A 16,620-nucleotide genomic window follows, 5' to 3' on the forward strand; every position below is an offset into this window, starting at 1 on the left:
AAAAATTCTAAAATAGCAAAAAAGGTGTGTATAAAAACGATAAAAAATGAAACCTGCATTGTCTACGGAAAAAACGTCACAAAAATCACGTCGTTAGCCCATTAAAAAAAAAAGTTATAGCCATTTAACTAACGCGTGCTAAAAAGGGCTAAACGATGTCTGGTCCTGAAGGCGAAAAATAGCCCGGTCCTGAACTGGTTAAATGGAATAAAACTGGGGATAACGGTACAAGAGAAGAACCTGGGTATTCTGGTTACAAATAAGCTAAGAAGCAGTACTCAATGTCAAGCAGCAGCTGCAAAAGCAGATAGGATTTTAGGGTGTATAAAAATAGAGACAAAAACCTGTGATTAAAATGTAATATTACACCTCTATAAATCCCTAGTAAGGCCACATTTTGAATCTGGAATTCAGTTTTTGGCTCCAAATTGTAAAAAAAGGATATAGGAGAACTGGAGAGGGTTCAAAGGCGGGCAACTAGATTATTAAATTGGATGGGAGGTGTCGCTTACAATGAAAGACTAGAGAAATTGGGCTTGTTGAGCTTGGAAAAAGACTCCTTAGAGGTGATCTTATTAATATGTATAAGTATATGTGTGGTCAATACAGAGAACTAGCACATGATTGTTCCTTCCAAGGACTCTACAAAGGACCAGTGGACATTCATGGCGTGTAGTAGAAAGACATTTCAGACATCAGTATAGGAAAGGGTTCTTTACAGTTAGAGCAGTCACACTATGATCTCCCCTACCCCAAGAGGTAGTGATGGCAGATACTAGGTCAACAATTAAAAAAAGGCGAGATGATTATTTCTTGACAAATGGCATTGAGGGTTATAATTAATCAAGCAATGAATGACGGGTAATTTATTGAGAAAGGATGAACTTGATGGATCGGTGTCTTTTTTCAACCTATGTAACTATGTAACTGTAGGAGGTGTAGAGGATGCGGTTGCACTTAGGTCTTGGAGCCAGAGGGGACCCTAAAGTTCCCTTCACAGCATTCGAAAAGTCGAGTACTATAAATGAGGTGTGATAGGTGGAGGGGCCCTGTACAGATTTTGCATAGGAGCCCAAGAGCTTCAAATTAGGCCTCTAGTCAACATAGAAATGTTCCGTTGATCTAAGTTACAATTAATCAAGAGCAATGACCGAACCAATCAATAGAATGGAAGACGACAAACATGTTTTACTTGCAGCCTCAAATTTTTAGTGTCTTATCTTTTATCTTCTTCGCGGAGGCTTCATATCTTCTGTTCCCGGCTCTATAGACTTCCAGCATAATACACGTCTGATTGTTGATGTGATCTCGGCAACAGTTACATCATATGTTTTCTGTGAAACAGACAGAACAATAACAGTAAAAAACAAACACTGCCTAATGCAAACGGGAAATGGGAATATATTACCAACCATGAGGTCGAAACTTAATGAAAAGTACTCCGTCATGTCTAAGGAATGAGAATATATGAGGCATGGAATAGTTATGATATTTTCACAGTGTTAATTAAAATATTTTCTTAATGGAGACATTTATAATCCATGAAATGATGGAAGATTAAAATAAATATGAAAAATTGAGGGAAAAATTAAATACAAAAAGTTCTATCACTCTTAAATCTCAGGAAAAATGATTGGTTTGTGGGGATTTAGATCTGTGTTTCTACAGATATGGTGCTGGTTGATCTGGGGACGTAGAGTAACCCTCAGGAGCATACATAAAAAAGAAGGGATCCTATAGCAAACATCAAAAGTGAGCTCCATTTTGGAGCTACTTCAAGCCATTACGACATCTCAATAACAGTTTTGCTCTCGTACCAATTCCTTGTAGGAGACATGGACCACAAGACTCTTAAGGGCCTTTGACACTGGCCGACAATCGGCCGGTGCAGCGAGCGCCGATCTACGAGATATCGTTGATCGGCACTCGTCTACTCCTGTCACACCATCCATTGTTCCATCTTAAAGGATATTTCCAGGATATAATATTGATGGCCTGTCTATAGTAAAGGTCATCAATGAATGATCGGAGGAGATCCTGCCCTCATAACCCCCACTGATCCGCTGCACTACGGCCCCTTCACTGCAATATATGGCACAATGACACCCATATAAGTGTAGCTGTGCCTGGTACAGCAACACTTGGCCCCGGAAACAGAACCTACTCAAGGCCTTGTGTAGTGTGAATAACCTAATAACATTTACTGATATGTCACCAGATTTCATACTGTGGCCCCTGACATTTTAAAGGGGTTTTCAGAGAGAGAAACATGATGGCCTGTCCTCAGCACCCCGCCAATCATCTGTTATGAATGGGCTGCGGCGCTTGTGGGAGCAATGCTTCCCCTTCATTACTGTCAAACGCCAACACTGTAACGGCGGTTCACATTATTACGGACTACTCTCATTCGAGAGAAGGATGTAATACTGTGAACTGCCACTACAAGTGTGTCTGCGTTTGACAGTATGGAGCAGCGTGAGCGATGAAGGGGAAGCAGTGCTCGCAAGAGTGCTACGACCCCTTCAAAACTGCTGACAGTCGGACCCCCTCCGATCAATTTCCTTTCTTCGAAAGACCCTTTAAGTATCTAGCACATGCACCTATGTAATGGAGCATATAGGCATGCCCAAGGAATGGGAGGTTGACAAGACACAAAATATCTAGGACAGGCAAGAAGTCACTGACCATTCATCCATACGACGGATATCACTGGCACTTGATGGACCCCGTTGACTTATAATGGGGTCTGTCAGGTTCCATTGTGTTGTCCGTCATTTTTGACGGGAGGAATAGTGCTGTAGGCAGTACTATTTTTCCATCAAATCTGATCAAATTTACAACGGAGACTCCAACATGAACACTGTCTAAAGGTGACGATATACATATGATAACTGCTGGACAAAAAGCTATCCAGTTGGCACCCAAAGACATGGGCAGAAAAGACGAATGTGTAAGTAATGAAATGAATGATCCTTATGGCGGTCACAATTTTGGGCACCTCAAGAACAATATTCTCAAAGTGAGTGCAGCCGTTAAGCCTTTTTACACCAGATGACACTCGGCCGGTGCAGCGAGCATTGATCAACAAGACATCGTTGATCGGCGCTCGTTTGCTCCTGTCACACGGAGCTATGGATGGGGACGAGCGGTCGTTACTCCGATCGCTCCTCCCCATACATTATTATCATGTCGGCAGCGCGTCTCCCTGTTTACACACCAAGATGCGCTGCCGACAACGGTAATATTTCACTTTTTTAAAACGATACGACCTGCAGATGATCGAGCGTTTTCTCATTCATCTGCTGATCGTTCCACTGTTTACACAGGGCAATTATCAACAATGAGCGTTCTATGAGCGATGGTCTGCCCGATAATCGTCCTGTGTAAAACCCCCTTTACTTAAAGCGAATGTGTCGCTAGAATATATATTATTTTTTTTCAGTTAAACAGTTAGTATTTGAGTAATTACACATTGTTTTAATTTTTTTAATTTTTTCACAAGTCAGGAAATATTATAAATGAGATTCTAATTTATAACATTTCCATGTGTTGGCCACTAGAGGGAGCTGTTCCAAAAATTTCAGCATGGTCAATGTGGTAAAGCAACCTCATTGATTTATGCTGCAAATTTGGGGTGGACACACTCTCTCTAGTGTCCTCACACAATCCCCCCTCCCTTCTCCTGCCACTAGCCAGGAGAAGGAAGGGTTTGAATCGTCAAACCTCCTACACTATGTGCCGCCATTTTCTGAGCGAATGCACAGTGTAGGAGGATTAGATACAGGGCTCAGCAGGCAGTAAAACACTAACATAGACTAACATAATACACACATCACATACACGAACATAATACACACATCACATACACGAACATAAATTATCTTCTCCTGCCGCCGCCTCCGCTCCTATTCCAAGAGCCTTCGCTTCCTTGAACATATGGCCGGAAGCCGCGGCCGGAAGTCATCATCTTACTGTCCGGCAGCGGCTTCCGGTCCACATGAAAATGGCGCTGGATTTCGCTCTGCAAACGAGCTTCCTTTTGGACTGTGTGGGAGTGGCGCATGCACGGTTCCCACACAGACGGCGTACACTTCAGAGAATCGAATGGCTCCCGTTTGCATTCTCTATGGGGTTATATGTGCCGTATACCATCTCTGTATGTGTCGTTAATCGACACATACAGAGTTGAAAAAAAAAATGGCAGCCCCCATAGAGAAGTAAAAGTAAGAACAAAGTAAAAAGTAGAACATGAGAAAACAAATAAATAAAATTTATGTTAATATCATATTAAAAGCAATATGATAAAAAAATAATAATTTCATGACACCTTCCCTTTAACTATTTGAGAAATGTCTCCCTGGGTTGACCATTATTATTCAGTGCAGAGATGAATGAAGCCAAGTAAGTTAATGATCATTGACCTCATCTTGATTTTTCCGAGTCCCCCACCCCCAAGTTATTTCTTGTGAGAATGTTGATAACCAGTCTCCCACTGACCGCCACCCCCAATACGTGAGTGAAATATTCATGTAAGTGGGATACAAGAGCACTTGGACGCCAGGCATTACATCAACATTTCAGCTGATAAGGGATGCACAATGGAGTGTTAGACTAATAGAAAAACATGCTGTGGATAAGGCAGGCTCCTGATAGTGGGACTTGATGTGAAATCCCATTGTCTCCCATTCTCCCATTCCACTCATGGAATCATAAAAAATTCCAGCAGTGGCCGGGACGCCAGGGGTCAACTGGTGCACCCCCCCCCCCCCCCCTAATAAGACCCTTTTCTCTACTCAGATTGAATGATGTCTTCTTAATCATGAGCCATGGTAACACAGGACTTTGATTTTTTTTACCATGTGATGTATGATAAATGAGAGGGAGCACTCTACAAGTAGCTTAGAGGGGGAGGGGGGTGTACAATTATTTTACCTTCAATATATTCAATATATCATAATACAGTATAAATGACAGTCATAGCCCTGGGGCTTGGTCTTGAGATGATCGATCATAGGAATATTTATGGGACCATAAAACCAAAAATCATTCATGAAAGTTGTTCCTAAAATACCCGTTGTAAAATATTCCTGGATAATTTAACCGGCTATTGGAAAATAATTATATTTTCGAGAGATGTTTCCTATGGTTTCAGATACCATCACATGTATGCCCATTTAATAACGCCTATTCCGACAGTTAAAGAGGCTCTGTCACCACATTATAAGTGGCAAAAATTGTACATGATGTGATCGGCGCTGTAATGTAGATTACAGCAGTGTTTTTTATTTAGAAAAACGATCATTTTTGACGGAGTTATGACCTATTTTAACTTTATGCTAATGAGTTTCTCAATGGACAACTGGGCGTGTTTTACTATATGACCAAGTGGGCGTTGTACAGAGGAGTGTATGATGCTGACCAATCAGTGACCAATCAGTGACCAATCAGCGTCATACACTTCTCTCCATTCATTTACACAGCACATAGTGATATAGCTATATCACTATGTGCAGCCACATAAACACACTATAACATTACTGCAGTGTGCTGACAGTGAATATACATTACCTCCAGCCAGGATGTGATGTGTATTCAGAATCCTGACACTTCTCTGCACGTCTCTGTGATTTACAGCAAAGCACAGCGAGATCTCGCTGTAAATGACAGTTTACAGGGTAATCTCGCGAGACTACGCCTGCTATGCTGTAAATCACAGAGACGTGCAGAGAAGTGTCAGGATTCTGAATACACATCACATCCTGACTGGAGGTAATGTATACTCATTATCAGGACACTGCAGTAATGTTAGTGTGTGTGTGAGTGTGTGTGTGTGTGTGTGTGTGTGGGTGTGTGTGTGTGTATGAGGCTGCACATAGCGATATAGCTATATCGCTATGTGCATAGTAAATGAATGGAGAGACGTGTATGACGCTGATTGGTCACTGATTGGTCAGCGTCATACACTCCTCTGTATAACGCCCACTTGGTCAAAAAGTAAAACACGCCCAGTTTTCCATTGAGAAACTCATTAGCATAAAGCTAAAATAGGTCATAACTCAGCTGAAATGTTGATGTAATGCCTGGCGTCCAAGTGAACTTGTATCCCACTTACATGAACTATAATAACTATTATAGTAGTTATATTCCTGTATATAAGGGCAGAATTATAGCAGTTATATTCTTGTATATAGGGGCAGTATTATAGTAGTTATATTCTTGTATATAGGGGCAGTATTATAGTAGTTATATTCTTGTATATAGGGGCAGTATTATAGTAGTTATATTCTTGTATATAGGGGGCAGTATTATAGTAGTTATATTCTTGTATATAAGAGCAGTATTATAGTAGTTATATTCTTGTATATAGGGGCAGTATTATAGTAGTTATATTCTTGTATATAGGGGCAGTATTATAGTACTTATATTCTTGTATATAGGTGGCAGTATTATAGTAGTTATATTCTTGTATATAGGAGCAGTATTATAGTAGTTATATTCCTGTATATAAGGGCAGAATTTTAGTAGTTATATTCTTGTATATAGGAGGCAGTATTATAGTAGTTATATTCTTATATATAGGAGCATTATTATAGCAGTTATATTCTTGTACATAGGAGCAGTATTATAGTAGTTATATTCTTGTATATAGGAGACAGTATTATAGTAGTTATATTATTTTATATAGGAACATTATTATAGTAGTTATATTCTTGTATATAGGAGGCAATATTATAGTAGTTAAATTCTTGTATATAGGGGGCAGTATTATAGTAGTTATATTCTTGTATATAGGAGCAGTATTGTAGTAGTTATATTCTTATATATAGGGGCAGTATTATAGTAGTTATATTCTTGTACAAAGTAGGAAGCATTATAGTAGTTATATTCTTGTATATAGGGGCAGTATTATAGTAGTTATATTCTTGTACAAAGTAGGAAGCATTATAGTAGTTATATTCTTGTAGATAGGGGCAGTATTATAGTAGTTATATTCTTGTATAAAGGAGGCAGTATTATAGTAGTTATATTCTTGTATATAGGGGCAGTATTATAGTAGTTATATTCTTGTATATAGGGGGCAGTATTATAGCAGTTGTATTCTTGTATATAGGGGGCAGTATTATAGTAGTTATATTCTTGTATATAGGAGCAGTATTGTAGTAGTTATATTCTTATATATAGGGGCAGTATTATAGTAGTTATATTATTGTATATAGGGGCAGTATTATAGTAGTTATATTCTTGTACATAGAGGGCAGTATTATAGTAGTTATATTCTTGTATATAGGAGCAGTATTATAGTAGTTATATTCTTGTAGATAAGGAGCAGTATTATAGTAGTTATATTCTTGTATATAGGGGCAGTATTATAGTAGTTATATTCTTGTACATAGAGGGCAGTATTATAGTAGTTATATTCTTGTATATAGGAGGCAGTATTATAGTAGTTATATTCTTGTATATAGGAGCATTATTATAGCAGTTATATTCTTGTACATAGGAGCAGTATTATAGTAGTTATATTCTTGTATATAGGAGACAGTATTATAGTAGTTATATTATTTTATATAGGAACATTATTATAGTAGTTATATTCTTGTATATAGGAGGCAATATTATAGTAGTTAAATTCTTGTATATAGGGGGCAGTATTATAGTAGTTATATTCTTGTATATAGGAGCAGTATTGTAGTAGTTATATTCTTATATATAGGGGCAGTATTATAGTAGTTATATTCTTGTACAAAGTAGGAAGCATTATAGTAGTTATATTCTTGTATATAGGGGCAGTATTATAGTAGTTATATTCTTGTACAAAGTAGGAAGCATTATAGTAGTTATATTCTTGTAGATAGGGGCAGTATTATAGTAGTTATATTCTTGTATAAAGGAGGCAGTATTATAGTAGTTATATTCTTGTATATAGGGGCAGTATTATAGTAGTTATATTCTTGTATATAGGGGGCAGTATTATAGCAGTTGTATTCTTGTATATAGGGGGCAGTATTATAGTAGTTATATTCTTGTATATAGGAGCAGTATTGTAGTAGTTATATTCTTATATATAGGGGCAGTATTATAGTAGTTATATTCTTGTATATAGGGGCAGTATTATAGTAGTTATATTCTTGTACATAGAGGGCAGTATTATAGTAGTTATATTCTTGTATATAGGAGCAGTATTATAGTAGTTATATTCTTGTAGATAAGGAGCAGTATTATAGTAGTTATATTCTTGTATATAGGGGCAGTATTATAGTAGTTATATTCTTGTACATAGGGGGCAGTATTATAGTAGTTATATTCTTGTATATAGGGGCAGTATTATAGTAGTTATATTCTTGTATATAGGGGGCAGTACTATAGTAGTTATATTCTTGTAGATAGGGAGCAGTATTATAGCAGTTATATTCTTGTATATAGGGGCAGCATTATAGTAGTTATATTCTTGTATATAGGAGCAGTGTAATAGTAGTTATATTCTTGTATATATGGGGCAGTATTATAGTGGTTATATTTTTGTATATAGGAGCAGTATTATAGTTGTTATATTCTTGTATATAGGAGCAGTGTTATAGTAGTTATATTCTTGTATATATGGGGCAGTATTATAGTAGTTATATTCTTGTATATATGGGGCAGTATTATAGTGGTTATATTTTTGTATATAGGAGCAGTATTATAGTAGTTATATTCTTGTATATAGGAGCAGTGTTATAGTAGTTATATTCTTGTATATATGGGGCAGTATTATAGTAGTTATATTCTTGTATATAGGAGCAGTATTATAGTAGTTATATTCTTATATATAAGGGGCGGTATTATAGTAGTTATATTCTTGTATATAGGGGGCAGTATTATAGTAGTTATATTCTTGTATATAGGTGCAGTATTATAGTATTTATATTCTTGTATATAGGGGCAGTATTATAGTAGTTATATTCTTGTATATAGGGGCAGAATTATAGTAGTTATATTCTTGTATATAGGAGCAGTATTATAGTAGTTATATTCTTGTATATAGGAGCAGTATTATAGTAGTTATATTCTTGTATAGAGATGAGCGACTTATGAAAAGTTCGGTTCGGCAGGTTCGCCGAATTTCGTGAAAAAGTTCGATTCGGACCGAACTAGTACTGACCGAACCTGTAATACAAGAAAGCCCCTAAAAATCGGGTATACCACTGTTTAAAAGCCCTAGAAGCCCTGTATAACACTCTTAGGTCACCCATCAGTGTATCCAAGTACTTTTGAGCTGTCTTTAAAGGGAATGTGTTGCCAGCAAAACATGTTTTGTTTTTTTTTAGTTAAACAATTAGTGTGTAGGTGATTAAACATTGTTCTAATTTTATTTATTTTTTCACGAGTCAGGAAATATTATAAATTGGATTCAATTTATAATATTTCCCAGCACTGGTCACTAGATGGAGCCATTCCCAAAATTGCAGCATTGCATGTGGTAAAGCAACCACATTGCTTTATGCTGCAAAATTGGGTAAAAATCCCTCGCTCTAGTGAGCTCTCAGAATCCCCCCCTCCTTTATCCTGGCTAGTGCCAGGAGAAACGAGGAGTTTGAACGGTCTAACCTCCTACACTGTGTGTCGCCATTTTTTGAGCTAACACACAGTGTAGTAGGTTTACATACAGTAGTAAACACACACTGAAACACGAACATACATACCTGCTCCAGTCGCCGCCGCTCCCTCCGGTCCATCCGCTCCGTCTGCTGCCGCTGCTCCATGTGCACAAGTCCGGAAGCCGCGACCGGAAGTAGTAATCTTACTGTCCGGCTGCGACTTCCGGTCCACAGGAAAATGGCGCCGGACGGCGCGCATTTCAAATTAAACTGTGTGCGCCGTTCCCACACAGCTGTGTACACGATAGTGCATGGAACAGGCCCCGTTCGCAGTCCCTATGGGACTGGAGCTGCCGTATTCCATGTCTGTATGTGTCGTTAATAGACACATACAGAAATTGAAAAAAAAATGGCAGCCCCCATAGGGAAGAAAAAGTGTAAAAATAAAAAAAAGTAACACAAAAACACACAAATTAATCCAAACGTTTTTAATAAAGCACTAACATCTTTAACATCTTTAACATATTAAAAACTTTTTTGGGTGACACTGTTCCTTTAAGGCAAAGTTGGTGTCAAAGTTACGCCAACATGTATGGCTATAGGAAAACGGATGGGACACGGTGATAACTAACAGAAACCACTGCACTTGTGCATGTTGTATGCTTAATGCATTGTTAAAAAAGGTACAAAAATTAACCATTTTTGGCGGCAGATGCCTGCCAGGGTTCATACATATAAGGTGGTAAAAGAAGAAGCAATGGCTTTTGACAAGCCCTCAAAAAATTTACCCTTTATGGTGGCAAATGCCTGCCGGGGTTCTTCCATACATGGATGTAAAAGCAACCAGCAATGGCTTTTCACAAGCCCTCCAAAAATTGACCCATTTTCTTGGCAGATGCGGCTTGCTCTCTGAGGAGTGAGGAGGTGCTTTGGTTTTGGGTGTGTTTTTTTTTGTATATACCTTCCCAGGGACTCTGCTTTATTACCTGCCCAGGTTTGTTACACCTGTCTGGGCTTGCAGAGTGCCCTGAGGGGGGCTCCATCCGGAGATGGAGTCCCGGTCCTCCACCCTCCGGAGTAGGCCGGTGGGGGGTGGAGGGACATCCCAGCCGGCTTGGAAAGTGGAGCCAGCCCTGGGGGAGAGAAGGTCATCTCGGGGCTGCAGCAATGTGGCCTCGTCGCCCCCCAGGGCTGGGGCATCGCAGCATGCTGCAAAGAGAGCAGAGGCGATGGAGCACTCTCCAGGAGAGGGACCAGCAAGATCGGGCCCGGAAGACCATGGCTGCAGGGACCCCGCGGAGTGGGGGTCACTGAGGCCGGGAGAGGAGGCTACCACTTTCGGCTCCCGCCTGGTGGCCCACCTCGAGGAGTATAAAGACCTGGGTAGGTCCCTGCAGCGCCTCCGTGGAGAGCTAGCGGTAGCCCGGCAGAGGGTAGCGAAATCCTCTGGCGGCAGGAGAGCCAAGTTTTCGGCGCAGGTCCGCTCCCTGCTCCGGGAGGTGAAGGAAGTGGAGGAGAGGAGAGCGACCATCCTAAAAGGAGGAGGCGTTTTCACTGAAAAGTTAAAAAATGAGGACCGTTTTACGGAAATGGCGGTTAGAGGAAGCGGTCAAGGAACCTCGGCAGCAAGCATGGAAGCTGCCATGGAGGAAACCCCTGTTGAGCCGGTGCCTGTCCCAGCACGGGAGGAGTCGGACGCAGAGGCGCCGCGCGAGTCGGGGGATTTAACGGCAAGGACTATTTCACCGAATATGGTACGTTTACCGGGGAGCAGCTCCGGGTCAGAGGAGGAGCACCCCCCCGGTCTACTGACACAGATCTGCGACCAGGAATCCCCTGTGTCGCTGGAGGGGTTCAGTTTCGGCTCGGAGCTGCCCCCAGAGGAAGAGGAAAAAAGTGCAGCAGCAGAGAAACGGAGGAAGAAAAAGATGTGGCAGAAGCTGAGAGAGGAGAGGCGGCTGAAAGAGGTGAGACTCGTGTATGTCCATGGGTCTCCCCTGCACTCCGGGTCACAAGAGATTCTGGTTCGGAGTGCAGAACCCGCAAACCCCCCAGCCCCGGCTCCTGCAGTGGGGTCGGGGCGGGAAAGCGGGAAGATCGCAGCGAGGACGGGCAAAATGGCGCCGGACGGCGCTCGCTGTGAAGTGGGCGGCACTGGCGGCCAGAGCGCAGCAGGGGGCGTGGTCCCAGAGCAGGCTGACGGCGAGCCCCGGAGACCGGTGCTTGGCGTGAGCCGAGTATCGGAGGAGGGGGCGGACCGGAAGTCAGCGGCGGCGCGGTCCCGTGGATCGGGTGCCTGTAACGTGGCCGGTCCTGTCACACCGCGACCGGTCAGCGTAATAGGTCTGCAGGCACCCGATGCCTCGAATAAGGGCGGAGCCAAAGCCTCTGGCAGAGGCGGAGCCAGTCACTCCGGAGTGGAGGAGGGGAGTGGCTTGGCAAATGTAAATCCAGAGTTGCTGCTGAAAAGCAGCTCAGAAATTAAAGTGACAGTACCAGTAAATGAAAAGTGTAAAATAAAAGTTAATGAAGAGCGTAAAATAAAAATGAATGAAGAAGGTAAAGAAAAGAGCAATGATGTAAATAAAGAGGTGATTAATGAAGTATATAGTGATGTAAATAGAGAAGTGTCTTTTCCTGCCCTGGCAAGTGATATGGACACCGATGATGCGGAGGGTTGCTTGGAGGTGCCGCTTATGTCATCTGGCGGCCCCTCCGTAGCTGCACCTGATGATGCAGAGGTGGGAGTTGGAGTCAGGGCAGGGAAAGCGAGTGAAAAGAAAAAAAATGTTGAGCCTGGCTTGGCCAAGGGAATGACAGGGTTGCGAGAGAAAGTGTCAGCCGGAAATGTGGGGGGGCCTGGTGCTCCTCTTCCCAGTGCCCCAAGCAGGACTTATGCCGGGGTAGTGGGGGGGGGACCACCAGCCCACCCACCCTCGTCCTCCGGCCCTGGGGAAGGTCACTTGCAACAGCGCCTCCTGCAGGCCTTAAGGGAGGGGAAGCAGTCCCTGACTGTAGGGGGTGTGCAGAGGGACCTATCATTTTGGATAGATAGGTACGGGTTGGAGGCCTTCCGAGAGAAAAGAGGAGATCAGTGGTCGCTCCCGACAACCGGGCAGGCTGTGGTCAGGAGGAATGTGGTCCGTCTCCGGTGGCGTGGCAATGAGATCTGTCCCCCCAGGAAAACGGTGGTGGAGCTGCTGCTGGGGATGGGCTTCAGGGCACGTGACATCTTTGCCCTGATACACCCTCATGGCTCAGCTGAGTTCGACATCAGCTTTGTTCAACCAGGAGGCCTGGAGGTCTTCTGGGGGAATTATGAGCTGGTGAAGGACGAGCCCGGCTGGCGGGATTTTGCTGCACAAGCGATATCCCGCCAGAATGGTCTCAAGAGGGTGACCGTTCTCACCCGTAACGAGTCACTTTCTTGCATTGACATCATGACCTGGTTAAGTCGTTTTGGAGAGGTGGCGGAGATGCCCAGGAAGAATCTGGATGAGTTTGGCATCTGGTCAGGGGCCTGGACGTTTATGGTTAAACTTAGGCGTCTGGGGCAAACTGTGTCCCACATTCCATCCTCTGCTTTCCTTGGGAGGGATCGCATCCTGGTCTTCTACCAGGGGCAGCCGAGGCTGTGTCACCGGTGTGGCGACCCCTCACACTTGAGCGCAGGCTGCACGGTGCAGAAGTGCGCTCATTGTGGGGGGGTAGGTCATCTGGCCGCATCGTGTGACCAGATTAGGTGTCACCTGTGTGGTGACTTAGGTCACCCATTCAGTAGGTGTCCTCGCTCCGTGGTCAATGTTGTCGCCAAGCCTGCAGGAGAAGAAAGTGGGGTGGCTCCTGTGGGTGAGGGGGCATGCAGAGACGGCGGGGCAAAAGGGCAAGTGAAGATATCAAGGAGAGGGCTCCAGCCTTCCTACCATCGAAGGCTGGAGAAAAGGCAAAAGGAGAGGGAGCTGAGGGAAGCCCAGGCAACTGGGCGGACCTCTGGCCTGAACCCGGAGCCTGCCCTGGAGACGGATGCCCTTGGGGACACTGAATTGGATGAGGAGGTCAGGAGGATCCAGAGGGAGCAAGTGGCTGAGGACTCTCAATCCTCCCAATATGAAAGTGTTGGTGAGGAAGAGAGGGTACAGCCTAAAAAAACACCTGGGACACAGGGCAAGATCTTGAGCGGGCCAAAGTCATCTGGCCATGCCCCGGCCACGGAAGGCAACATCTGCACCCCTCTGGTGCTCTCCCCCAACCGCTACCAAGCCCTCATGGATTTTCCAGCTCTTCAGCAAAGTGAAGAGGAGGGTGAGGTAGGGGTCTCAGAGGGCGCCGGACCCCTTCACCCGAGAGGTACAAAGGCCTCTGGGGCAGGGGTCAACCTGGGGCAGGGGGACGAGGATGGGAGTGTGAGTGAGGGGGGGGAGGTCCGCCAGGAGGGGATGGACTCCACCACCTCCAAAAAACGTGCTAAGAAAGGGAGAGAGTCTGGGGGGTCCTCCTCAGACCATGACAGGGGTGGGAAGAAGAAAGCCATCTAATTTTATCATCCAGGATGGCGGTACCCACACCGTTGACGCTGGCTTCCATTAATGTCGCCAGCATTAAGTCAGATATGGCTAAATTTATGGCCTTTGATTTTCTCAGCCGAATTGAAGCTGACATTTTGTTTTTGCAAGAGAGCAGGCTGGCGCTTTTGGCAGACGTCGTAAAAGCCAGGAGGGATTGGCGACGCGGGCCCTCCTACTGGTCTCTTGCGGCCGAGCCATATAGCGGTGTGGCGGTTCTTTTCACCGCACCGTTAAAATGCCGACGGATGATAGAATTAGAAATGGGAAGGTGCCTGATTTTAGATGTTCTCATAAAGGGACAAGAATTGCGATTAATCAACATCTATGGTCCCCAAACTAAGTGGGACCGGAAAAGTCTCTTTATGAGGATTAAGCCTTTCCTTTTTTCTAGGCGACAGGTCATCTTTGGAGGGGATTTTAACACTGTCGTTAGACCCCGCGATAGAGGAGGTTCCATAGACAGACTGGCCTACGATAGTATAGCCTTAAATAGCATTGCTAGCGAGGCTCGCCTGGTGGATATCCACATCAGGCATACCCCAGGTCACCCCGGGTTCACCTATCAAAGAGGAAGCTGTAGGTCTAGGATAGATAGGTTTTTTTTGAAGGAGGAAGCCATCTCTTCACCAGTGTCCGTTGTTGAGGTGGAATTCTCCGACCACTGTATGATTTTGTTTTCTCTGAACATTGCAGAATCCCTTCGGATGGGTCGAGGTATATGGAGGCTGAATTCTACTCTCCTGGAAGAAGCGGAAATAAGACAGGCCTTTGAAGATTTTCTCCAGGGCCAGGTACCTTTGTTGGATCTAGGTGGCACTAAGTCTGAGTGGTGGGAGTTGTTTAAATATCGGGTGTCAGGATTTTTCCGCCGGCTTTCAGGCCTCAGGTCCATGAGCAGGTACCGCCTGTATCAGGAGCTGAGGAGGAAACTCGAACGTCTGGTCTCGGACGGAGGTAGCCAGGAGGAGATCTCCGGGGTGAAAGCGTTGCTCAAGAGGTGTCAGTATGATAGGCACGCATCTTTGGTTCTTGAGAGGGATTTCGGGAGGTACCGCTCGCCCGACCCCTACAGGAACTGTAAGATGTCAGTGAGTCGTAAAATAGTGACAGGACTAATAGACAGTACAGGGTCCCTTAGGAGATCCAAGTCAGGGATTCTGGAGGTCGTTAGATCCTTCTACTCTCACCTTTTGGGTAGGCAGGATCCAGACCGGGAGGAGATGTCGGCTTTCCTGGCTGAAACTATCCCTGAGCCGGGAGAGGACTCCTCCCTTAATGTTTTGATGGATCCAATCAAAGAAGAGGAAGTAATGCTGGCGATTGACGGACTAGGTCTGAAAAAATCGCCAGGGCCGGATGGCTTAACATCCGAGTTCTATAAGACCTTTAAAGGAACCCTAGTTCCTCTCTTGACAGCGGTATTTAATGAGTGTCTATCCTCGGGCACTCTGCCAAAGTCAATGAGGAGGTCAGCTTTGATTGTTCTATCAAAGGGTAAGGATTCGACCCGTATTGAGAATTGGCGTCCCATAGCGCTCCTCAATACGGACAGAAAGGTTCTCGCAAAGGTGCTGTTTAATCGGTTGGTGAAATTTGCACCCCGGCTTCTTTCGCCGGTCCAGCATTGTTCCGTTCCAGGTGTCAGAGAGGCAGTGGAGCGGGGAAATTCTGGCCAGTGGAAGGGGTACGTCCTGTCCTTGGACCAGGCCAAAGCGTTTGACCGAGTGAATCATGAGTATCTATGGTCGGTCCTTCTGAGGTATGGTCTGCCGGGAGGGTTTGTCAATTGGCTCCAGACCTTATACACTGGGGCAGAGACTTTTGCGCTGGTTAACGGTTGGGTTGGAACCCCCTTTGAGGTTGGGTCTGGTGTCCGCCAGGGCTGTCCTCTGAGTCCCCTGCTATATGTGTTTGCGATTGACCCTTTTTTAAGAAGGGTTGACCGTGGACCATTGGCGGGGATCGGGGTCGGCTTGGAAGGGCCGGAAGCCACTCAGAGGGTGGTTGCATACGCGGATGACGTCTCCATTTTCGTCTCCTCTCAAGGGGAGGCGGAGTGGGTGATGTCAGAAGTGGAATGTTACTCACGGGCATCTGGGTCCAAGGTTAACCGTGACAAGTGCGTGAGTCTCTGGCTGGGAGGAGGAGATCCTAGTTTTGGTCTCCTGGACACCCTTCCAGAGCCTCAGGGGTCTGCAAAGATCTTAGGAGTGGAATTTGGCCCGGGTGATTATCCCAAGAAAAACTGGGATGACAGGCTAAAGTTAGTTGCCCAGAAGGTCGGCCAATGGAAGGGTTGGTCCTTAACCCTTAGAGAAAGGGTTCACTTGGCCAAAGCTTACCTGGTGCCCATGTTGCTCTACCTCGGCAGTGTGTGCATCTTGCCAGAACCTCTCTGGGCTCGGGTCTATAGCCTGTTCTTCCAACTGTTATGGGGGAACAGGCTCAACCTAATTAAGAGAGAAGTTACGTATCTA

This window comes from Rhinoderma darwinii, chromosome 4 (assembly GCF_050947455.1).
Source record: "Rhinoderma darwinii isolate aRhiDar2 chromosome 4, aRhiDar2.hap1, whole genome shotgun sequence".
NCBI lineage: Eukaryota > Metazoa > Chordata > Amphibia > Anura > Rhinodermatidae > Rhinoderma > Rhinoderma darwinii.